This window comes from Ostrea edulis, chromosome 3 (assembly GCF_947568905.1).
Source record: "Ostrea edulis chromosome 3, xbOstEdul1.1, whole genome shotgun sequence".
Lineage (NCBI taxonomy): Eukaryota > Metazoa > Mollusca > Bivalvia > Ostreida > Ostreidae > Ostrea > Ostrea edulis.
In genome coordinates, this window is record NC_079166.1 from 97,086,766 (window position 1) to 97,094,516 (window position 7,751).

The 7,751-nt window shown below is 35.0% G+C and overlaps 1 long non-coding RNA gene across 1 annotated transcript; it reads right to left on the reverse strand.

The window, feature by feature from the left end:
- Positions 1-5,398: 5,398 nt before the first annotated feature.
- Positions 5,399-6,328, reverse strand: LOC125675264 (uncharacterized). Its single transcript, XR_007370408.2, has 2 exons — positions 6,206-6,328; positions 5,399-5,940 (listed from the first exon to the last, which is right to left on the reverse strand). It is a non-coding gene; the product is annotated as an uncharacterized LOC125675264 (long non-coding RNA).
- Positions 6,329-7,751: the final 1,423 nt, after the last annotated feature.

The window sequence follows — 7,751 nt, forward strand, 5'->3', positions numbered from 1 at the left end:
AAGACATTTTATACTGCTGTAAATTAACCATATATTTTATACAGTTGTAGACTCACCACACATTTTATGTATCTGTAAACTCTCCAGACATTTTACACAGCTATAGACTCATACGACATTTTATACGGCTGTAAACTCTCCAGACATTTTATACAGCGGTAAAATCACCAGGCATTTGATACAGCTGTAAACTCACCAGAGATTTTATACAGTTGTAAACTCACCAGATATTTTATACAGTGCTAAACTTACCAGACATTTTATACAGCTGTAAACTCATCAGACATTTTATAGAGTTATAAACTCATGAGACATTTCATACGGCTGTAAACTCTCCACACATTTTATATAGCTAAAGACTCATAAGACATTTTATACTACTGTAAATTAACCATATATTTTATACAGTTGTAGACTCACCACACATTTTATATATCTGTAAACTCTCCAGACATTTTACACAACTATAGACTTATAAGACATTTTATACGACTGTAAACTCTCCAGACATTTTATACAGCGGTAAACTCACCAGACATGTTATACAGAGGTAAACTCACCAGACATTTGATATAGCTATAGAGTCACCAGACAGTTTATACAGCTATGGACTCACCAAACAGTTTACACAGCTATAGACTCACCAGACATTTTATACAGTGGTAAACTCACCAGACATTTTTTACACTGGTAAACTCACCAGATATTTTATACAGCTGTAGATTCACCAGACAGTTTATAAAGCTGAAGACTCAACAGACAGTTTGTACAGTTGTAGACTTACCAGACATTTTATACAGCTATAGACTCACCAGACATTTTATAGAGTCGTAAACTCACCAGACATTTTATACAGATGTAGACACACCAGACATTTTTTACAACTGTAAACTCACCAGATATTTTATACACTGGTAAACTCACCAGACATTTTATACAGCTGTAGATTCACCAGACATTTTATAAAGCTGTAGACTCACCAGACATTTTATAAAGCTGTATACTCACCAGACATTATATACAGCTGTAAACTCATCAGACATTTTATACAGTTGTAAACTCACCAGACATTTTATACAGCTGTAAACTCACCAGACATTTTATACAGCTGTAAACTCACCCGACATTTTATACAGTGGTAAACTCAATAGACATTTTATACACCTGTAAACTCACCCGACATTTTATACAGTGGTAAACTCAATAGACATTTTATACACCTGTAAACTCACCAGACATTTTTACAGTTATATACTCATCAGACATTTTATATATCTGTAAACTCACCAGACATTTTACCCGGTTGTTATCTCACCAGACATTTTACACAGTTGTAGTCTCACCAGCCATTTTATACAGTGGTAAACTTACCAGACATTTATACAGTTGTAGACTCACCGGATATTTGATACAGTTGTAGACTTACCAGACATTTTATAAAGCTGTAAAATCGTCAGACATTTTATACAGCTGTAAACTCACCAGATATTTTATACAGTTGTAAACTCACCAGATATTTTATACAGTGGTAAACTTACCAGACATTTTATACAGCTGTAAACTCATCAGACATTTTATACAGTTATAAACTCATAAGACATTTCATACGGCTTTAAACTCTCCACACATTTTATACAGCTAAAGACTCATAAGACATTTTATACTGCTGTAAATTAACCATATATTTTATACAGTTGTAGACTCACCACACATTTTATATATCTGTAAGCTCTCCAGACATTTTACACAGCTATAGACTCATACGACATTTTATACGGCTGTAAACTCTCCAGACATTTTATACAGCGGTAAAATCACCAGACATTTGATACAGCTGTAAACTCACCAGAGATTTTATACAGTTGTAAACTCACCAGATATTTTATACAGTGGTAAACTTACCAGACATTTTATACAGAGGTAAACTCACCAGACATTTTATACAGTTATAAACTCATGAGACATTTCATACGGCTTTAAACTCTCCACACATTTTATACAGCTAAAGACTCATAAGACATTTTATACTGCTGTAAATTAACCATATATTTTATACAGTTGTAGACTCACCACACATTTTATATATCTGTAAACTCTCCAGACATTTTACACAACTATAGACTCATAAGACATTTTATACGGCTGTAAACTCTCCAGACATTTTATACAGCGGTAAACTCACCAGACATGTTATACAGAGGTAAACTCACCAGACATTTGATATAGCTATAGAGTCACCAAACAGTTTATACAGCTATGGACTCACCAGACATTTTACACAGCTATAGACTCACCAGACATTTTATAAAGCTATAGACTCACCAGACCTTTTATACATCTATAGACTCACCAGACAGTTTATACAGTTGTAGACTCACCAGACATTTTATACAGCTATAGACTCACCAGACATTTTATACAGTGGTAAACTCACCAGACATTTTATACACTGGTAAACTCACCAGATATTTTATACAGCTGTAGATTCACCAGACAGTTTCTACAGCTATGGACTCACCAGACATTTTACACACCTATAGACTCACCAGACATTTTATAAAGCTGAAGACTCAACAGACAGTTTATACAGTTGTAGACTTACCAGACATTTTATACAGCTATAGACTCACCAGACATTTTATAAAGTCGTAAACTCACCAGACATTTTATACAACTGTAAACTCATAAGACATTTTATACAACTGTAAACTCACCAGATATTTTATACACTGGTAAACTCACCAGACATTTTATACAGCTGTAGATTCACCAGACATTTTATAAAGCTGTAGACTCACCAGACATTTTATACAGCTGTAAACTCACCAGATATGTTATACAGTTGTAAACTTACCAGACATTTTATACAGCTGTAAACTCATCAGACATTTTATACAGTTATAAACTCATAAGACATTTCATACGGCTGTAAACTCTCCAGACATTTTATACAGCTATAGACTCATCAGACATTTTATACTGCTGTAAACTAACCATATATTTTATACAGTTGTAGACTCACCAGACATTTTATACATCTGTAAACTCTGCAGACATTTTACACAGCTATAAACTCATAAAACATTTTATACGGCTGTAAACTCACCAGACATGTTATACAGAGGAAAACTCACCAGACATTTTATATAGCTATAGACTCACCAGACAGTTTATACAGCTATGGACTCACCAGACATTTTACACAGCTATAGACAACCAGATATTTTATAAAGCTATAGACTCACCAGACATTTTATACATCTATAGACTCACCAGACAATTTATACAGTTGTAGACTCACCAGACATTTTATACAGCTATAAAGTCACCAGACATTTTATACAGTGGTAAACTCAGCAGACATTTTATACAGATGTAGACACACCAGACATTTTATACAGCTGTAAACTCATCAGACATTTTATACACTGGTAAACTCACCAGATATTTTATACAGTTGTAGATTCACCGGACATTTTATACAGCTGTAAATTCACCAGACATTTTATACAGCGGTAAACTCACCAGACATTTTTTACAGTGGTAAACTCAATAGACATTTTATACAGCTGTGAACTCACCAGACATTTTATAAAGTGGTAAACTCACCAGACATTTTATACAGTGGTAAACTAAATATACATTTTATAGATTTGAAAACTCACCCGACATTTTATACAGTGGTAAACTCAATAGACATTTTATACAGCTGTAAACTCACCAGACATTTTATGCAGTGGTAAACTCACCAGACATTTTATATAGCTGTACAGTCACTAGATATTTTATACAGCTATAGACTCACCAGACATTTTATACAGTGGTAAACTCACCAGACATTTTATACACTGGTAAACTAATCAGACATTTTATACAGTTGTGGACTCACCAGACATTTTATACAGCTGTAAACTCATCAGACATTTTATACAACTGTAAACTCATAAGACATTTTATACTGCTGTAAACTAACCATATATTTTATACAGTTGTAGACTCACCAGACATTTTATACATCTGTAAACTCTCCAGACATTTTACACAGCTATAGACTCATAAGACCTTTCATACGGCTGTAAACTCACCAGACATGTTATACAGAGGTAAACTCACCAGACATTTTATATAGCTATAGACTCACCAGACAGTTTATACAGCTATGGACTCACCAGGTATTTTACACAGCTATAGACTCACCAGACATTTTATACATCTATAGACTCACCAGACAATTTATACAGTTGTAGACTCACCAGACATTTTATACAGCTATAGACTCACCAGACATTTTACACAGTGGTAAGCTCAGCATACATTTTATACAGATGTAGACACACCAGACATTTTATACAGCTGTAAACTCACCAGATATTTTATACAGCTATAGACTCATAAGACATTTTATACGGGTGTGAACTCTCAAAACATTTTACAAGGTTGTAATCTCAGCAGACATTTTATACAGCTGTAAACTCACCAGACATTTTATACAGCTGTAAACTCATCAGACATTTTATACAACTGTAAACTCATAAGACATTTTATACTGTTGTAAACTAACGATATATTTTATACAGTTGTAGACTCACCAGACATTTTACACAGCTATAGACTCACCAGACATTTTATAAAGCTATAGACTCACCAGACATTTTATACATCTATAGACTCACCAGACAGTTTATACAGTTGTAGACTCACCAGACATTTTATACAGCTATAGACTCACCAGACATTTTATACAATGGTAAACTCACCAGACATTTTATACAGATGTAAACACACTAGACATTTTATACAGCTGTAAACTCACCAGACATTTTATGCAGTGGTAAACTCACCAGACATTTTATATAGCTGTACAGTCACCAGATATTTTATACAGCTATAGACTCACCAGACATTTTATACAGAGGTAAACTCACCAGATATTTTATACAATGGTAAACTCACCAGACATTTTATACAGTGGTAGACTCACCAGACATATTATACAGTTGTAAACTTACCAGACATTTTATACAGCTGTAAACTCATCAGACATTTTATACAGTTGTAAACTCAGCAGACATTTTATACAGTTGTAGACTTACCAGACAATTTATACAGTTGTAATCTCACCACACAATTTATACAGTTGTAAACTCACCAGACATTTTATACAGCTATAGACTCACCAGACAGTTTATACAGCTATGGACTCACCAGACATTTTATACACTGGTAGACTCACCAGATATTTTGTACAGTTGTAGATTCAACAGACAATTTGTACAGTGGTAGAATTATCTGAATATTTGTAAAGCTGGAAAACTATCAAAGTGTAACATTGAGACGGTCACTATTTTCATGCATTGTTTCAATACACGTTTTATACCTGGGTACAAAATTGCACGCGTATCGATTCATTCTTTAATAAGATATTGAATGTCAAACATGGCTAGTGATGCAAAAGCAAGCTTTTCATCTAAAGTTGAGTACCGTGCTATAATTAGGTACTTGTATTTAAAAGGTAAAACAAGCAAGGAAATACACGGCCGATATTTATGGGCCTTCTGTACCATCTTATGCTCAGGTTAAATTCTGGGTAGGGAAATTCAAATGCGGTAGAACACACAGTAACTGCCATGTTTAGTAAATCAGATGTTTCCAAAAATATATCACGGTAGCTCAGTTATAGAGCTTTCGCTTCATAACCGGGAGATCGTAAGTTCGAGCTCCGTTCGTGCCAGGGCCGCTTCAAATCTAAGACGTAAACATAGGTAGTGATTATTGCTTCGCCAAGCGATCGATAGTTAGAAGAATTCAAGGTTTTTTCGGATATAACCTTAAAAACGGAAGTCACGTATCACGGCAGGCGATGACACTTTGAAAGAACCCTCACTGCGATGTCCATGAGCGCTAGGCATAGATCTAAATTTGTGGTACTTCACCTACAATCTGTGACGTCTCAATATTAGTGAAAAATTCTCCACGAGACGTAAAATAAAAAATCAACCACCAGGCAAGCATACATGACTATGTGCAAGATATTTATCTTGAAAAATAGCTACAAAATGTGTTTGAAGGAAAATATCTCTTAGATGTACAACAATCTGATATACGTCCTTATATTTTATGTTCTTCAAATAGCGTAGAAGATGAATGCCATATGTTTGCTTCACTGTACCTCATATTCAAATCTTAGAGCAATATTTTTTTTTACCTGTATTGGATGTGATCCCACCGTAATCAATATGCCGGATTTAAATAAAACCAAACTTCCCTTATCAAATTTTCATAGACACACTGCAAACGTCTTGTATTTAGCCTATACAGCCCCTCATGCATAGCTCTTATCCTTGGACGAATTTAGCTCCACTTCTTTGGCACGCTGTTTTTGGCTATATTTAGATCTAAAGCTTCATAGTTATTTCGGATTTCAAACATTTCGGTTGAGCATCACTGAAGAGACATTATTTGTCGAAATGCGCATTTGGTGCATCCAAATTGGTACCGTATAGGTTTTACATTATGACCCCTGGGTCGAGGCCTCTGCTGGTGGACTGTTAGTCCCCGAGGGTCTCTACAGCCCAGTAGCTAAGTACTTAGTTACTAGCTTGAAAATACGGATGTATATTTAATTGCTGTTATAAAATTTAGAAATTCTTTTCAAAATTAAGAATTATCTCCCTCATGCATAGCTCTTATCCTTGGACGAATTTGGCTCCACTTGTTTGGCACGCTGTTTTTGGCTATTTTTAGATCTAAAACTTCATAGTTATTTCGGATTTCAAACATTTCGGTTGAGCATCACTGAAGAGATATTATTTGTCGAAATGCGCATCTGGTGCATCCAAATTAGTACCGTATAAGTTTTACATTATGACCCCTGGGTCGAGGCCTCTGCTGGTGGACTGTTAGTCCCTGAGGGTCTCTACAACCCAGTAGCTAAGTACTTCGTTACTAGCTTGAAAATACGGATGTATATTTAATTGCTGTTATAAAATTTAGAAATTCATTTCAAAATTAAGGATTATCTCCCTCGTGCATAGCTCTTATCCTTGGACGAATTTGGCTCCACTTGTTTGGCACGCTGTTTTTGGCTATATTTAGATTCCACGCACAAGTACTCTGAAGTTGAAATACAAAATATGCTAGAGTTCGTCATTGACAAAATCTTCGTGGTCTTTGGTGATCAGGTCTTCCAACAGTCTGTTGGAATTCCCATGGGCACGAATTGTGCTCCTTTGTTAGCTGACCTGTTTTTAGATTCATATGAAGCAGAATTTATTCAAAAACTTCTACGTGAGAAGAAAAAATCTCTCGCTGTGACCTTCAATTCGACTTTTAGATATATCGATGACCTTTTGTCTATTAACAATGAAAGCTTTCATTCATATGTCGATTTGATATATCCCTGTGAGCTCGAAATAAAGGACACCACAGAGTCGTCCACTTCTGCTTCATACTTAGATATTTTATTGAAAGTAGACATTAACGGCAAACTAACAACTCAGCTGTATGACAAACGGGATGATTTCAGCTTCTCCATCGTCGACTTCCCACATTTAAGTAGCAATATTCCATTATCACCTGCATATGGTGGTTATATATCTCAACTGATTCGATATGCAAGAGCTTGTTCTGGGTATAGTCAGTTTTTAAATCGAGGTAAGCTACTGACAAACAAGTTGATGGTACAGGGATTTCAACAGTCTCGATTGAAGTCAGCATTTCGCAAATTCTATGGTTGTTATAACGATCTAGTT